The sequence below is a fragment of the Salvelinus fontinalis genome, chromosome 6 (genome assembly GCF_029448725.1).
Source record: "Salvelinus fontinalis isolate EN_2023a chromosome 6, ASM2944872v1, whole genome shotgun sequence".
Lineage (NCBI taxonomy): Eukaryota > Metazoa > Chordata > Actinopteri > Salmoniformes > Salmonidae > Salvelinus > Salvelinus fontinalis.
The window spans coordinates 76,395,414-76,411,204 of NC_074670.1; the positions used below are offsets into that span (position 1 = coordinate 76,395,414).

The 15,791-nt window shown below is 44.2% G+C and overlaps 1 long non-coding RNA gene across 1 annotated transcript; it reads left to right on the forward strand.

Annotated features, from left to right (window-relative positions):
* Positions 1–1,217: 1,217 nt before the first annotated feature.
* LOC129858456 (uncharacterized) lies at positions 1,218–10,508 on the forward strand. The gene is made up of 3 exons (XR_008760034.1): positions 1,218–1,356; positions 1,633–1,863; positions 9,538–10,508. It is a non-coding gene; the product is annotated as an uncharacterized LOC129858456 (long non-coding RNA).
* The last annotated feature ends 5,283 nt before the right edge of the window (positions 10,509–15,791 follow it).

Below are 15,791 nucleotides of genomic sequence, written 5' to 3' on the forward strand. Positions count from 1 at the left end.
TCAGTGGAGATGTCATAATACCCATAAAACCTAGAGGTCAAACAGAGAAATGGTTCCAATCGTTTTCCCCCATAAATTGAAATTTAAAAAATACTTTAAAATAAGGGCTGTGTTTCATGTATTCTTACCCTGGCGTTACGTTTTGATAACCATGTAAATGTGCATGTAACCATGTACTCTCTTTAGTAGGCCTGTACTCTCTTTAGTAGGCCTATACTCTTTAGTCGGCCTATACTCTTTAGTAGACCTATACTCTTTAGTAGGCCTATACTCTTTAGTAGACCTATACTCTTTAGTAGGCCTATACTCTTTAGTAGGCCTGTACTCTCTTTAGTAGGCCTATACTCTTTAGTAGGCCTATACTCTTTAGTAGGCCTGTACTCTCTTTAGTAGGCCTATACTCTCTTTAGTAGGCCTGTACTCTCTTTAGTAGGCCTATACTCTTTAGTAGGCCTATACTCTTTAGTAGACCTATACTCTTTAGTAGGCCTATACTCTTTAGTAGACCTATACTCTTTAGTAGGCCTGTACTCTCTTTAGTAGGCCTATACTCTTTAGTAGGCCTATACTCTTTAGTAGGCCTGTACTCTCTTTAGTAGGCCTATACTCTCTTTAGTAGGCCTGTACTCTCTTTTGTAGGCCTATACTCTTTAGTAGGCCTATACTCTTTAGTAGGCCTATTCTCTTTAGTAGGCCTATACTCTTTAGTAGGCCTGTACTCTTTAGTAGGCCTATACTCTTTAGTAGGCCTATACTCTTTAGTAGGCCTATTCTCTTTAGTAGGCCTATACTCTTTAGTAGGCCTATTCTCTTTAGTAGGCCTATACTCTTTAGTAGGCCTATTTTCTTTAGTAGGCCTATACTCTTTAGTAGGCCTATACTCTTTAGTAGGCCTGTAGAAAAAAGCTGTGAAAGCTGTTAAATCTTTTGAAGTAATATAAACTCTTCATCCCTGGTCTCTCTGATAGGACATTGGTGGTTTGAGTCGGTGTGGAGTGATGTTTCTCCCTGACTGGTGGATCATTTCACCAAGTCAAATTACTGTACATTCAAATGTATTTGGTGAATAAAGGTGATTCTGATTCTGGAATGTGAGAAGCCAACACTGGTTACCCTGCATGATAATTCACTGTATTGTGCTGGAGAGCGGTTGCTAAGCAGCCGCATGGGGGGAGGGGTGGGGGCAGCTTCAGTGAGTGGGATTCAAACAGAAGGGATTGAAAACTGTGTGTCACTGCTGTTGCTGATTCTTTCAGCAAGCTTCTTTTTTTTTTTACTTTTAATGTGAGATTTTCATTTCCCCTCTAGAAAACGGCTGCTGTGTGTTGTTGTGGCTTCGGCTTGGGCAACATGTGGGTAAGTGTAGGCTATTTTGTTGTGTTGTGGATATTCAACTCATTTCATAATGTATTTTACCTTTTTTGGAAACAAACATATCCAAATGGATGAAACATTTCAGAGTGAGTTGGACTGCTGACTAACGACAACAACAGATGCCGTTAATCCTCCGTAGAGAGTCCTCAGTTCCTGTTTTTAAACCAAGCTGTTCCTGTACAAACAAACACACTGCTATACTTTAATGTTTATAATAATCTCTCTCTCTCTCCCTCCCTCCCTCCCTCCCTCCCTCAGTTCCTGTTGGGTGTGACACTACCAGTTTCTGATTTTTAGGAGGGGTTGAACTTCATCCTAGTTCAGCATGAATAATCTAAGACAATATGAGTCTCCAGCTGAGAGTGATGTAAGACATTCTAGACGCTCCATCAACCTTGTCATTTGGAATATTTGAGAGCTCGTTGTTGAAATCTGTGGTTAAATCGAACTGACTGGAAAAGCCAACAATGACATCCACACAAAGAAGTGGTACGAAATGTGGTAAAAACAATGTACAAAACATTTCATCCTTAAACTAACAAATATGTCAAACATATTTGAATAAGTACATAAATGTAAACATATTGCTTTGGTGGATTCACTTCAATTCCAGACCCTGTATCTCTAAGACAAATTACATCTAAGGTTATTGACAGTATCTCTACTATCTCATCTAATCTCTTATCTCCTCTTAGCTCCTCTCTAAATTGAAAGCTGAGTCTTGGTGGTGTGTTGGAAAGGCAGTGTAGCAGCCTGGCAGCTGAGTCTTGGTGGTGAGCTGGTAAGGCAGTGTAGCAGCCTGGCAGCCGAGTCTTGGTGGTGTGTTGGTAAGGCAGTGTAGCAGCTGAGTCTTGGTGGTGAGTTGGTAAGGCAGTGTAGCAGCTGAGTCTTGGTGGTGAGTTGGTAAGGCAGTGTAGCAGCTGAGTCTTGGTGGTGAGTTGGTAATGCAGTGTAGCAGCCTGGCAGCTGAGTCTTGGTGGTGAGTTGGTAATGCAGTGTAGCAGCCTGGCAGCCGAGTCTGGTGGTGAGTTGGTAATGCAGTGTAGCAGCCTGGCAGCCGAGTCTTGGTGGTGAGTTGGTAAGGCAGTGTAGCAGCCTGGCAGCCAAGTCTTGGTGGTGAGTTGGTAAGGCAGTGTAGCAGCCTGGCAGCTGAGTCTTGGTGGTGTGTTGGTAGGCAGTGTAGCAGCCTGGCAGCTGAGTCTTGGTGGTGAGTTGGTAATGCAGTGTAGCAGCCTGCCAGCTGAGTCTTGGTGGTGAGTTGGAAAGGAGGTGTAGCAGCCTGCCAGCTGAGTCTTGGTGGTGAGTTGGTAAGGCAGTGTAGCAGCCTGGCAGCTGAGTCTTGGTGGTGAGTTGGTAATGCAGTGTAGCAGCCTGCCAGCTGAGTCTTGGTGGTGAGTTGGAAAGGAGGTGTAGCAGCCTGCCAGCTGAGTCTTGGTGGTGAGTTGGAAAGGAGGTGTAGCAGCCTGCCAGCTGAGTCTTGGTGGTGAGTTGGAAAGGAGGTGTAGCAGCCTGCCAGCTGAGTCTTGGTGGTGAGTTGGAAAGGAGGTGTAGCAGCCTGCCAGCTGAGTCTTGGTGGTGAGTTGGTAAGGCAGTGTAGCAGCTGAGTCTTGGTGGTGAGTTGGAAAGGAGGTGTAGCAGCCTGCCAGCTGAGTCTTGGTGGTGAGTTGGAAAGGAGGTGTAGCAGCCTGCCAGCTGAGTCTTGGTGGTGAGTTGGAAAGGAGGTGTAGCAGCCTGCCAGCTGAGTCTTGGTGGTGAGTTGGTAAGGCAGTGTAGCAGCTGAGTCTTGGTGGTGTGTTGGTAGGCAGTGTAGCAGCCTGGCAGCTGAGTCTTGGTGGTGAGTTGGTAAGGCAGTGTAGCAGCCTGCCAGCTGAGTCTGGTGGTGAGTTGGTAAGGCAGTGTAGCAGCCTGGCAGCTGAGTCTTGGTGGTGAGTTGGTAAGGCAGTGTAGCAGCCTGGCAGCTGAGTCTTGGTGGTGTGTTGGTAGGCAGTGTAGCAGCCTGGCAGTCTTTCTTATATTATCTTGGCAATAATATCAACTCAAATGTATTTATATAGCCCTTCTTACATCAGCTGATATCTCAAAGTGCTGAACAGAAACCCAGCCTAAAACCCCAAACAGCAAACAATGCAGGTGTAGAAGCCGTTGGCTAGGAAAAACTCCCTAGAAAGGCCAAAACCTAGGAAGAAACCAAGAGAGGAACCAGGCTATGAGGGGTGGCCAGTCCTCTTCTGGCTGTGCCGGGTGGAGATTATAACAGAACATGGCCAAGATGTTCAAATGTTCATAAATGACCAGCATGGTCAAATAATAATAATCACAGTAGTTGTCAAGGGTGCAAGAGGTCAGCACCTCAGGAGTAAATGTCAGTTGGCTTTTCATAGCCGATCATTGAGAGTATCTCTACCGCTCCTGCTGTCTCTAGAGAGTTGAAAACAGCAGGTCTGGGACAGGTAGCACGTCCGGTGAACAGGTCAGTGTTCCATAGCCGCAGGCAGAACAGTTGAAACTGGAGCAGCAGCACGGCCAGGTGGACTGGTGACAGCAAGGAGTCATCATGCCAGGTAGTCCTGAGGCATGGTCCTCGGGCTCAGGTCCTCCGAGAGAGAAAGAGAGAATTAGAGAGAGAGCATACTTAAATTCACACAGGACACCGGATAAGACAAGAGAAGTACTCCAGATATAACAGACTGACCCTAGCCCCCCGACACATAAACTACTGCAGCATAAGTACTGGAGGCTGAGACAGGAGGAGTCAGGAGACACTGTGGCCCCATCTGATGTTACCCCCGGCACAGCACAGCATTACACTGACCTAAATTATCTCTATCCACACAGTACAGCATTACACTGACCTAAATTATCTCTATCCACACAGTACAGCATTACACTGACCTAAATTATCTCTATCCACACAGCACAGCATTACACTGACCTAAATTATCTCTATCCACACAGTACAGCATTACACTGACCTAAATGATCTCTATCCACACAGCACAGCATTACACTGACCTAAATTATCTCTATCCACACAGCACAGCATTACACTGACCTAAATTATCTCTATCCACACAGCACAGCATTACACTGACCTTAATTATCTCTATCCACACAGTACAGCATTACACTGACCTAAATTATCTCTATCCACACAGTACAGCATTACACTGACCTAAATTATCTCTATCCACACAGCACAGCATTACACTGACCTAAATTATCTCTATCCACACAGCACAGCATTACACTGACCTAAATTATCTCTATCCACACAGTACAGCATTACACTGACCTAAATTATCTCTATCCACACAGTACAGCATTACACTGACCTAAATTATCTCTATCCACACAGCACAGCATTACACTGACCTAAATTATCTCTATCCACACAGTACAGCATTACACTGACCTAAATTATCTCTATCCACACAGTACAGCATTACACTGACCTAAATTATCTCTATCCACACAGCACAGCATTACACTGACCTAAATTATCTCTATCCACACAGTACAGCATTACACTGACCTAAATTATCTCTATCCACACAGTACAGCATTACACTGACCTAAATTATCTCTATCCACACAGTACAGCATTACACTGACCTAAATTATCTCTTCTCTTGCACGCTACTCATCCACTCATTTCATCACGAGAGAGAGAGATATTTATGTGAATCTGCATATTTTGAGAAATTAAATGGATATATTTTTTCCTTTGCAGTTTAGAATTAGATTAGTAAACTACATGTAATTTAATATCCTTTGGTGACGAGGCTTCATTGGTTCACATTGCTCCCGAGGAAGCCAATGTGAAATATCTGCTATCATTCTTCCCTGTTTGGAAGTGAGAGTTTCCATGTTTTTCAATGACTGTGTGGGTTTTTGTTATCACCCAGGTAATGTTTACACCAATTATAAATACTTGCTTTCCCTAAAAGCCTACGATGGAATCAAATTAGGCTATGGCTTCAATTATTAAACGCTCACAGTGTTCCACTGCTAATGGGTCCCATATTATTAGATCTTGTACAACAATGATGCATTGAGTCAGGCACAAGGACTGCTTGAGATGAATGAATGAATGAATGAATGAATGGCTTGTGACCATGGGTAGCTGTGTGCTGAGATTATTTATCAAAGAGCAGTGTAGGCAACAGTCATAGAATTTCTAAACCCAGATGCGCAACATCACGAGACTTCCGGGAACGCTTGCAAAATAAACCAAGCTGACCAGGCCGGCGTTTGGGAAGTCAATGAAAGAAGTGAAAAATGTATTCCTTAGGTTTAAAATCTTCTCCAAATCTAAAAGGTGCCACCTACACTGAACAAAAATATAAATGCAACCTATAAAGGTTTCATGGGGGGAGGGGGGGGGGTTACTGGGGAGTATTTCTGTTTGTAATAAATCCCTTTTGTAGGGAAAAACTCATTCTGATTGGCTGGGCCTGGCTCCCCCAGTGGGTGGCTGCACCCCTGCCCAGTCATGTGAAATCCATTGATTAGGGCCTAATTTATTTATTTGAATTGACTGATTTCCTTATTTGAACTGTAACGCAGTAAAATCTTTGAAATTGATTAAGTTTATATTTTTGTTCACATGTTACTCCAACCTTGCGAAAGTGACAAACTGACACGTTTTCATTTTCGACAAAACAACTTTGGGTGTGTTCGTAAATTCACTCTGGAGTGACAGAGTGCGCTCGGAGTGCACTCTGGGCATTCTTAAATTGAGTGTTGTCAGATTGTCCATTCGTAAATTCAGAGCGTTTCGCTCTCAGAGCATTCAGAGGTACACTGGACGCTCTGGCCGAGGAGTAGGGTTGATCCGAGCACTCTGACCTCACAACGGCAGTCCGGCACCCACACTAACTTGGTAAAATTGTCTAGCTTGCTAGCTACTTCCAGACACAAATGAGATAACACCTCACTCTGACCATTTTAATCGCCCTAGCCGAGCTGGTTAGGCTGTTTTCATGTTATCCAGAGCGTTGGTGACTGTGCTGCTGTTGGAACTGTGCTGCTGGCAACAATTGAATTATGTTTTTTTGCCGACGTTTACTGACACCGGTGAAGTTCAACTGGGTATTGCATTTGTAAAATACATCAGTTACTCTGCGCTCTGGCGCACTCCGACGAGAGGGCTCTGAAATCAGAGTCAATAGCCAGAGTGAATTTACGAACGCACCCTTTATATCGCAGGAGTGGATTTGTTTTGTAGTAAGGGTAGGTAATAAAACATCTGCCATGCTGATCCTCAACACAGGGGCCCCTCAGGGGTGCGTGCTCAGCCCCCTCCTGTACTCCCGGTTCAGTCATGACTGCATGGCCAGGCACGATTCCAACACCTTCTTTAAATTTGCCGATGACACAACAGTGGTAGGCCTGATCACCGACAACAACGAGACAGCCTATAAGGAGGAGGTCAGAGACCTGGCCGTATGGTGCCAGGACAACAACCTCTCCCTCAACGTGATCAAGACAAAGGAGAGGATTGTGGACTGCAGGAAAAAGGGGACCGAGCACGCCCCCATTCTCATCGACGAGGCTGCTGTGGAGCAGGTTGAGAGCTTTAAGTTCCTTGGTGTCCACATCACCAACAAACTAGCATGGTCCAAGCACACCATGACAGTCGTGAAGAGGGCACGACAAAACCTATTCCCCCTCAGGAGACTGAAAAGATTTGGTATGTGTCCTCAGATCCTCAAAAGGTTCTACAGCTGCACCATCGAGAGCATCCTGACTGGTTGCATCACTGCCTGGTATGGCAACTGCTCAGCCTCCGACTGCAAGGCACCACAGAGGGTAGTGCGAACGGCTTAGTACATCACTGGGGCCAAGCTTCCTCTATACCAGGCCTCTATACCAGGCGGTGTCAGGGGAAGGCCCTAAAATTTGTCAAAGACTCCAGCCACCCTAGTCATAGAAAAGTTCTCTCTGCTACCACACAGTAAGCGGTACCGGAGCGCCAAGTCTAGGTCCAAGAGGCTTCTAAACAGCTTCTACCCCCAAGCCATAAGACTCCTGAACATCTAGTCAAATGGCTACCCAGACTATTTGCATTGCCCCCCTCCCCTCTCCACACCACTGCCACTCTCTGTTGTCATCTATTCATAGTCACTTTAATTAACTCTACCTACATGTACATACTACCTCAACTAACCGGTGCCCCCGCACATTGACTCTGTACCGGCACCCTCCTGTATATATTGTTATTTTACTGCTGCTCTTTAATTACTTGTTACTTTTATCTCTTATTCTTATCCATATTTTTTGAAAATGCATTGTTGGTTCGAGCCTGTAAGTAAGAATTTCACTGTAAGGTCTACTACACCTGTTGTATTCAGCATTTCACTGTAAGGTCTACTACACCTGTTGTATTCAGCATTTCACTGTAAGGTCTACTACACCTGTCGTATTCAGCATTTCACTGTAAGGTCTACTACACCTGTTGTATTCAGCATTTCACTGTAAGGTCTACCTACACCTGTTGTATTCAGCATTTCACTGTAAGGTCTACTACACCTGTTGTATTCAGCATTTCACTGTGAGGTCTACTACACCTGTTGTATTCAGCATTTCACTGTAAGGTCTACTACACCTGTTGTATTCAGCATTTCACTGTAAGGTCTACTACACCTGTTGTATTCAGCATTTCACTGTAAGGTCTACTACACCTGTTGTATTCAGCATTTCACTGTAAGGTCTACCTACACCTGTTGTATTCAGCATTTCACTGTAAGGTCTACTACACCTGTTGTATTCAGCATTTCACTGTAAGGTCTACTACACCTGTTGCATTCAGCATTTCACTGTAAGGTCTACTACACCTGTTGTATTCAGCATTTCACTGTAAGGTCTACCTACACCTGTTGTATTCAGCATTTCACTGTAAGGTCTACTACACCTGTTGTATTCAGCATTTCACTGTAAGGTCTACTACACCTGTTGTATTCAGCATTTCACTGTAAGGTCTACTACACCTGTTGTATTCAGCATTTCACTGTAAGGTCTACTACACCTGTTGTATTCAGCATTTCACTGCAAGGTCTACTACACCTGTCGTATTCAGCATTTCACTGTAAGGTCTACTACACCTGTCGTATTCAGCATTTCACTGTAAGGTCTACTACACCTGTTGTATTCAGCATTTCACTGTGAGGTCTACTACACCTGTTGTATTCAGCATTTCACTGTAAGGTCTACTACACCTGTTGTATTCAGCATTTCACTGTAAGGTCTACTACACCTGTTGTATTCAGCATTTCACTGTAAGGTCTACTACACCTGTTGTATTCAGCATTTCACTGTAAGGTCTACCTTCACCTGTTGTATTCAGCATTTCACTGTAAGGTCTACTACACCTGTTGTATTCAGCATTTCACTGTAAGGTCTACTACACCTGTTGTATTCAGCATTTCACTGTAAGGTCTACTGCACCTGTTGTATTCAGCATTTCACTGTAAGGTCTACTACACCTGTTGTATTCAGCATTTCACTGTAAGGTCTACTACACCTGTTGTATTCAGCATTTCACTGTAAGGTCTACTACACCTGTTGTATTCAGCATTTCACTGTAAGGTCTACTACACCTGTTGTATTCAGCATTTCACTGTAAGGTCTACTACACCTGTTGTATTCAGCATTTCACTGTAAGGTCTACTACACCTGTTGTATTCAGCATTTCACTGTAAGGTCTACTACACCTGTTGTATTCAGCATTTCACTGTAAGGTCTACTACACCTGTTGTATTCGGTGCATGTGACTAATAAAATTTGATTTGATTTTAACAGCACGCGCATACGCAGTTTGGCACGAAACAACCGTTGGACCCGATGACGTGTGTCTGGGCATGCGCTTAGATAGCCAACGTCGCCATGACATCGCCTACGAGCGTGATTTGGGATTTCTATTGGAGAAGCATGTTCTGCCTATCTCCATTCTGTACTGTCTTTGCTACAGTGTTCAATCAATTCCATTCATTATGAACAGTACCAACGTCAGCCACTAGAGCGGGGTGTTTGGTAGGAAATGGAGCATCAAATCAAATTTTATTTGTCACATACACATGTTTAGCAGATGTTATTACGGGGTAGTGAAATGCTTGTTACATTACAGAACTGTGGAATGGAGCTAAAATATATTTTCTCTTGTAGGTTGGCATTGGACTGTGAAGGTGTCATTACTGGAGCTGCAATGACAACAATGTAGATGCATATTTGAGATGCAAATTAATAATGAAAATGTAATGATAGAGTACAGATCTGTCTGTGTGTCTAAATGAGGACTAATTGTTGATTTGAGTACAGATCTGTCTGTGTGTCTAAATGAGGACTAATTGTTGATTTGAGTACAGATCTGTCTGTGTGTCTAAATGAGGACTAATTGTTGATTTGAGTACAGATCTGTCTGTGTGTCTAAATGAGGACTAATTGTTGATTTGAGTACAGATCTGTCTGTGTGTCTAAAAGAAGACTAATTGTTGATTTGAGTACAGATCTGTCTGTGTGTCTAAATGAGGACTAATTGTTGATTTGAGTATTCAGCCAGGACTCAGGAACAACTGTCAACAACACTGAATCCTAATCAGGGCTGAATGACTCCTTAAATAACTCTCATCAAAGTCACATTGACTGTAATGAAGCATCACCATCAGGGACAAACCATTGGGAACAAACAGCTAGACCTCGTCCAATGCAACAACAAAGAGCTGGCATCCAGCAGAACATGTAGGCTATTGTGTGTGACTGTAGGAAAAACAAATACGAGTTTAGACCTACAGTGATATCATTTGTAGCTGTTATTTATTCAAAATATTTTGCTGTTACCTTTTATTTCACCAAGAGTTGCAGGTAGATTTCAATGGTTAACCCATTTGTACAAGTCCTGTTGGATATGTGGGTTTTAACCCAGAAGATCGGTTGCTTTCAGATACAAAATGTGTATGTTTCACAGCCTACAGCCAGGCCAATGTACTACTCCTCCAGCTCTACTCATAGTGCTGCGTCTTGTGGACTGGTGACGGGTGCATGTTTCGGCAGGTGAGAACAAGGTAAATGTTGAGGCATGTAAAATCACTCCAAACAAAAATACATATGTTTGTACCACTAATGGTAGTTACATTCAAATGGGGGCGGGATGGGACAACTGGTATATTCAAATGGGGCGGGATGGGACAAGCTGGTACATTCAAATGGGGCGGGATGGGACAAGCTGGTACATTCAAATGGGGCGGGATGAGACAAGCCGGTACATTCAAATGGGGGCGGGATGGGACAAGCTGGTACATTCAAATGGGGCGGGATGGGACAAGCTGGTACATTCAAATGGGGCGGGATGGGACAAGCTGGTACATTCAAATGGGGGCGGGATGGGACAAGCTGGTACATTCAAATGGGGCGGGATGGGACAAGCTGGTACATTCAAATGGGGCGGGATGGGACAAGCTGGTACATTCAAATGGGGCGGGATGGGACAAGCTGGTACATTCAAATGGGGCGGGATGAGACAAGCCGGTACATTCAAATGGGGGCGGGATGGGACAAGCTGGTACATTCAAATGGGGCGGGATGGGACAAGCTGGTACATTCAAATGGGGCGGGATGGGACAAGCTGGTACATTCAAATGGGGGCGGGATGGGACAAGCTGGTACATTCAAATGGGGCGGGATGGGGCAAGCTGGTACATTCAAATGGGGCGGGATGGGACAAGCTGGTACATTCAAATGGGGCGGGATGGGGCAAGCTGGTACATTCAAATGGGGCGGGATGGGACAAGCTGGTACATTCAAATGGGGCGGGATGGGACAAGCTGGTACATTCAAATGGGGCGGGATGGGGCAAGCTGGTACATTCAAATGGGGCGGGATGGGACAAGCTGGTACATTCAAATGGGGCGGGATGGGACAAGCTGGTACATTCAAATGGGGCGGGATGGGACAAGCTGGTACATTCAAATGGGGCGGGATGAGACAAGCCGGTACATTCAAATGGGGGCGGGATGGGACAAGCTGGTACATTCAAATGGGGCGGGATGGGACAAGCTGGTACATTCAAATGGGGCGGGATGAGACAAGCTGGTACATTCAAATGGGGCGGGATGGGACAAGCTGGTACATTCAAATGGGGCGGGATGGGACAAGCTGGTACATTCAAATGGGGCGGGATGAGACAAGCTGGTACATTCAAATGGGGCGGGATGGGACAAGCTGGTACATTCAAATGGGGCGGGATGGGACAAGCTGGTACATTCAAATGGGGCGGGATGGGACAAGCTGGTACATTCAAATGGGGCGGGATGAGACAAGCTGGTACATTCAAATGGGGCGGGATGGGACAAGCCGGTACATTCAAATGGGGCGGGATGGGACAAGCTGGTACATTCAAATGGGGCGGGATGGGACAAGCCGGTACATTCAAATGGGGCGGGATGGGACAAGCTGGTACATTCAAATGGGGCGGGATGAGACAAGCCGGTACATTCAAATGGGGGCGGGATGGGACAAGCTGGTACATTCAAATGGGGCGGGATGGGACAAGCTGGTACATTCAAATGGGGTGCATAGCTACATATTCTGATTGATACATAGGTCTAGTGTGTATATCTTCTTACCTCTTCATATTATGTCTTAAATGTATTTTCCAAACCAAGGTAAATGCAGTGGCCATGTTTTAACCAGGACTTATAGATCCCAATTCTTGGAACAGACATAAACATCTATTTTCACATAATTCTTGAAAATGACCAGTTTTGTCCTGTGTGTTAATCTTACCTGGCTGAAGATACCTCATCAAGTTTCGTACATAGCCTACGATTCGATATACTACACCGAACAAAAACATATAAACGCAACATGTAAAGTGTTGGTTTCATGAGCTGAAAAAAAGATCCCAGAAATGTTCCATATGCACAAAATGCTTATTTCTCTCAGATTTTGTGCACAAATTTGTTTACATCCCTGTTAGTGAGCATTTCTCATTTGCCAAGATAATCCATCCACCTGACAGGTGTGGCATATCAAGAAGCTGATTAAACAGTATGATCATTACACAGGTGCCACTTGTCCTGGGGCCAATAAAAAGACACCAAAATGTGCGTTTTTGTCACACAACACAATGCCACAGATGTCTCATGTTTTGCGAGGGCGTGCAATTGGCATGCTGACTGCAGGAATGTCCACCAGAGCTGTTGCCAGAGAATTGAATGTTCATTTCTCTACCATAATCTGCCTCCAATGTCATTTTAGAGAATTTGGCAGTATGTCCATCTGCCTCACAACAGCAGACAGGGTGTCGTGTGGGCGAGCGGTTTGCTGATGTCAACATTGTGAACAGAGTGCCTCATGGTGGTGTTGGGGTTCTGGGATGGGTAGACATAAGCTACAGCCAACGAACAGACTTGCATTTTATCAATGGCAATTTGAATGCACAGAAATACCGTGATGAGATCCTGAAGCCCATTGTGAGGCCATTTTGTTAAAGGTATCTGTGACCAACAGATGCATATCTGTATTCCCAGTCATGTGAAAATCCATAGATTAGGGCCTAATTTATTTATTTAAATTGACTGATTGCCTCATATGAACTGTAACTCAGTAAAATCTTTGAAATTGCTGGGATGTTGCGTTTATATTTTTGTTCAGTATATTTAGCTACTGTACATCCAGGCTACTATTGGGGGAAAGATGGCGGAAGTGGATGCTGAGTTCAAATCAAGCACCGCGTCGAGCAAAGTTGCGGAAGACAAATGTTCTGAATGGACAACAGTAGTATCAAACTGGAACAAAAAGGAAAATGTTTAAAACGAGGGAGTAGAGGATACATGTATGAATGATAATGAATCGCTTCTTGTTGGGATGTGTATCTTGAGTATGGATGCATATGTGGGAGATGCATTTGAGGTGTCGAAAATTGTGAAGTATGCACTGGGACACGCGGAGTCTTTCAGAGTGACCAGGAGTGTGAACAGGAACATTGTGGATCTAAATGTTTTTCCTCATAATCCTGGACTATCGGACCACCATTTTATTACGTTTGCAATCGCAACAAATAATCTGATCAAACCAAGGATCATCTAAAGTCGTGCTATACATTCTCGGACAACCCAAAGATTCCTAGATGCCCTTCCAGACTCTTTCCACCTACCCAAGGACGTCGGAGTACTAACATTGGTCAACCACCTAACTGATGATCTAAATTTAACCTAAATGTAATACCCTAGATGCAGTCGCACCCCTAAAAACAAAAATAAATTGTCATAAGAAACTAGCTCCCTGGTGTACAGAAAATACCCAAGCCCTGAAGCAAGCTTCCAGAAAATTTGGAACAGAAACTGGAAGTCCAAACTGGAAGTCTTCCGACTAGCTTGGAAAGATAGTACTGTGCAATATCGAAGTGACCTCACTGCTGCCTGATCATCCTATTTTTCCAACCTAATTGAGGAGAATAAGAACAATCCAAAATGTATTTCTGATACTGTCGCAAAGCCAACTAAAAAGCAGCATTCCCCAAGAGAGGATGGTTTCACTTCAGCAGTGATGAATTCATGAACTTCTTTGACGAAAAGATCATGATCATTAGAAAGCAAATTACGGACTCCTCTTTGAATCTGCGTATTTCTCCAAAGCTCAGTTGTCCTGAGTCTGCACAGAACTGCCAGGACCTAGGATCAATGGAGACAATCAAGGTTTTTAATCCTGTATCTCTTGATACATTGATGAAAATAGTCATGGCCTCTAAATCTTCAAGCTGCATACTGGACCCTATTCCAACTAAACTACAGAAAAAGTTGCTTCCTGTGCTCGGCCCTCCTATGATGAACATAATAAATGGCTCCCTATCCTCCTGCTGTGTACCAAACTCACTAAAAGTGGCAGTAATAAAGCCTCTCTTGAAAAATACAAATTATTTAAAGTACTACTTACGTGGTTTTTTGGGGTATCTTTACTTTACTATCTATATTTTTGATTGTTTTATTTTGGAATGTAGTGAAGTAAAAGTAATGTACTTTCTCCTCGATACATTTTACCTGACACCCAAAGCTACTCATTACATGTTGAATGCTAAGCAGGACAGAAAATGGTCCAATTCGCACACTTATCAAGAGAACATCCCTGGTCATCCCTACTGCCTCTGATCTGGTGGACTCACTAAACACAAGTGTTGGCGTGTGACCCTGGCTATCAGTAAAACAAAACAAATAATTGTGCCATCTGGTTTGCTTAATATAAGGAATTTTAAATAATTCATACATTCACCTTTGATACTTAACTACACTACCGGTCAAAAGTTTTAGAACACCTACTCATTCAATGTTTTTTCTTTATTTGTGCCACATGTCTGACTCTACGCCGAGTGCCCCAACTCTCAGCCGGAATCGGCCCAGATCCACTGTGCTAGCTGGGTGGTGTCCTGTGTGAATTTAAGTATGCTCCCTCTAATTCTCTCTCTGTCCCTACCCGCCCGGAGGACCATGCCTCGTCTCCTGGCTGTCCCCAGTCCACCTGGTCATGCTGCTGCTCCAGTTTCAACTGTTCTGCCTGCGGCTATGGAACCCTGACTTTTTCACCGAACGTGCTACCTTGTTCCGGACCTACTGTTTTCGACTCTCTCCCGCACCTGCTGGCTCGACCTCTGAATGCTCGGCTATGAAAAGCCAACTGACATATACTGCTGAGGTACTGACCTGTTTCACCCTCTACAACCACTGTGATTATTATTTGACCTTGTTGGTCATCTATGAAAATTTGAACAGCTTGGAGAACAATGTCCTCTTATAATCTCCACCCGGCACAGCCAGAAGAGGACTGGCCACCCCTCCGAGCCTGGTTCCTCTCTAGATTTCTTCCTAGGTTCCTGCGTTTCTAGGGAGTTTTTTCTAGTCACCATGCTTCTACATCTGCATTACTTGCTGTTTTGGGTTTTAGGCTGGGTTTCAGTACAGCACTTTGTGACATCGGCTGATGTAAAAAGAGCTTTATAAATACATTTGATTTATTTTGATTCATTGTATTTCTGAAGAACAGAGGGAAATTGCAGTGGGCCTCAAAAGAAGCCGGACTACAGAAATTTTGTGTTTTGAACTTTGTAGTAGAACACCCGTCAAAGGAGTCATCTCAGGCGTGACGACGGATGTTCAGGTTGAATACCTGAAGAGAATTCCTGGTGTGGTTGGAGCCCAGCGTCTAACCCGCTGGGTGAATGGAGAGAAAGAAGAAAGTCTGTCGGTCCTGTTGTTTTTTGATAAAGAGCAAATACCTACGCATGTGAGGCTTGGTTATGTAAGATACACTACAAGAGCTTTCATCCGCAAACCACTGCAGTGTAAGAACTTTAAAGGATTTGGCCGTGTTTCAAGTGTGTGCAAACGGACAGAGAATACTGAAGAATGCTGTGTAGAAGGACGACGGTG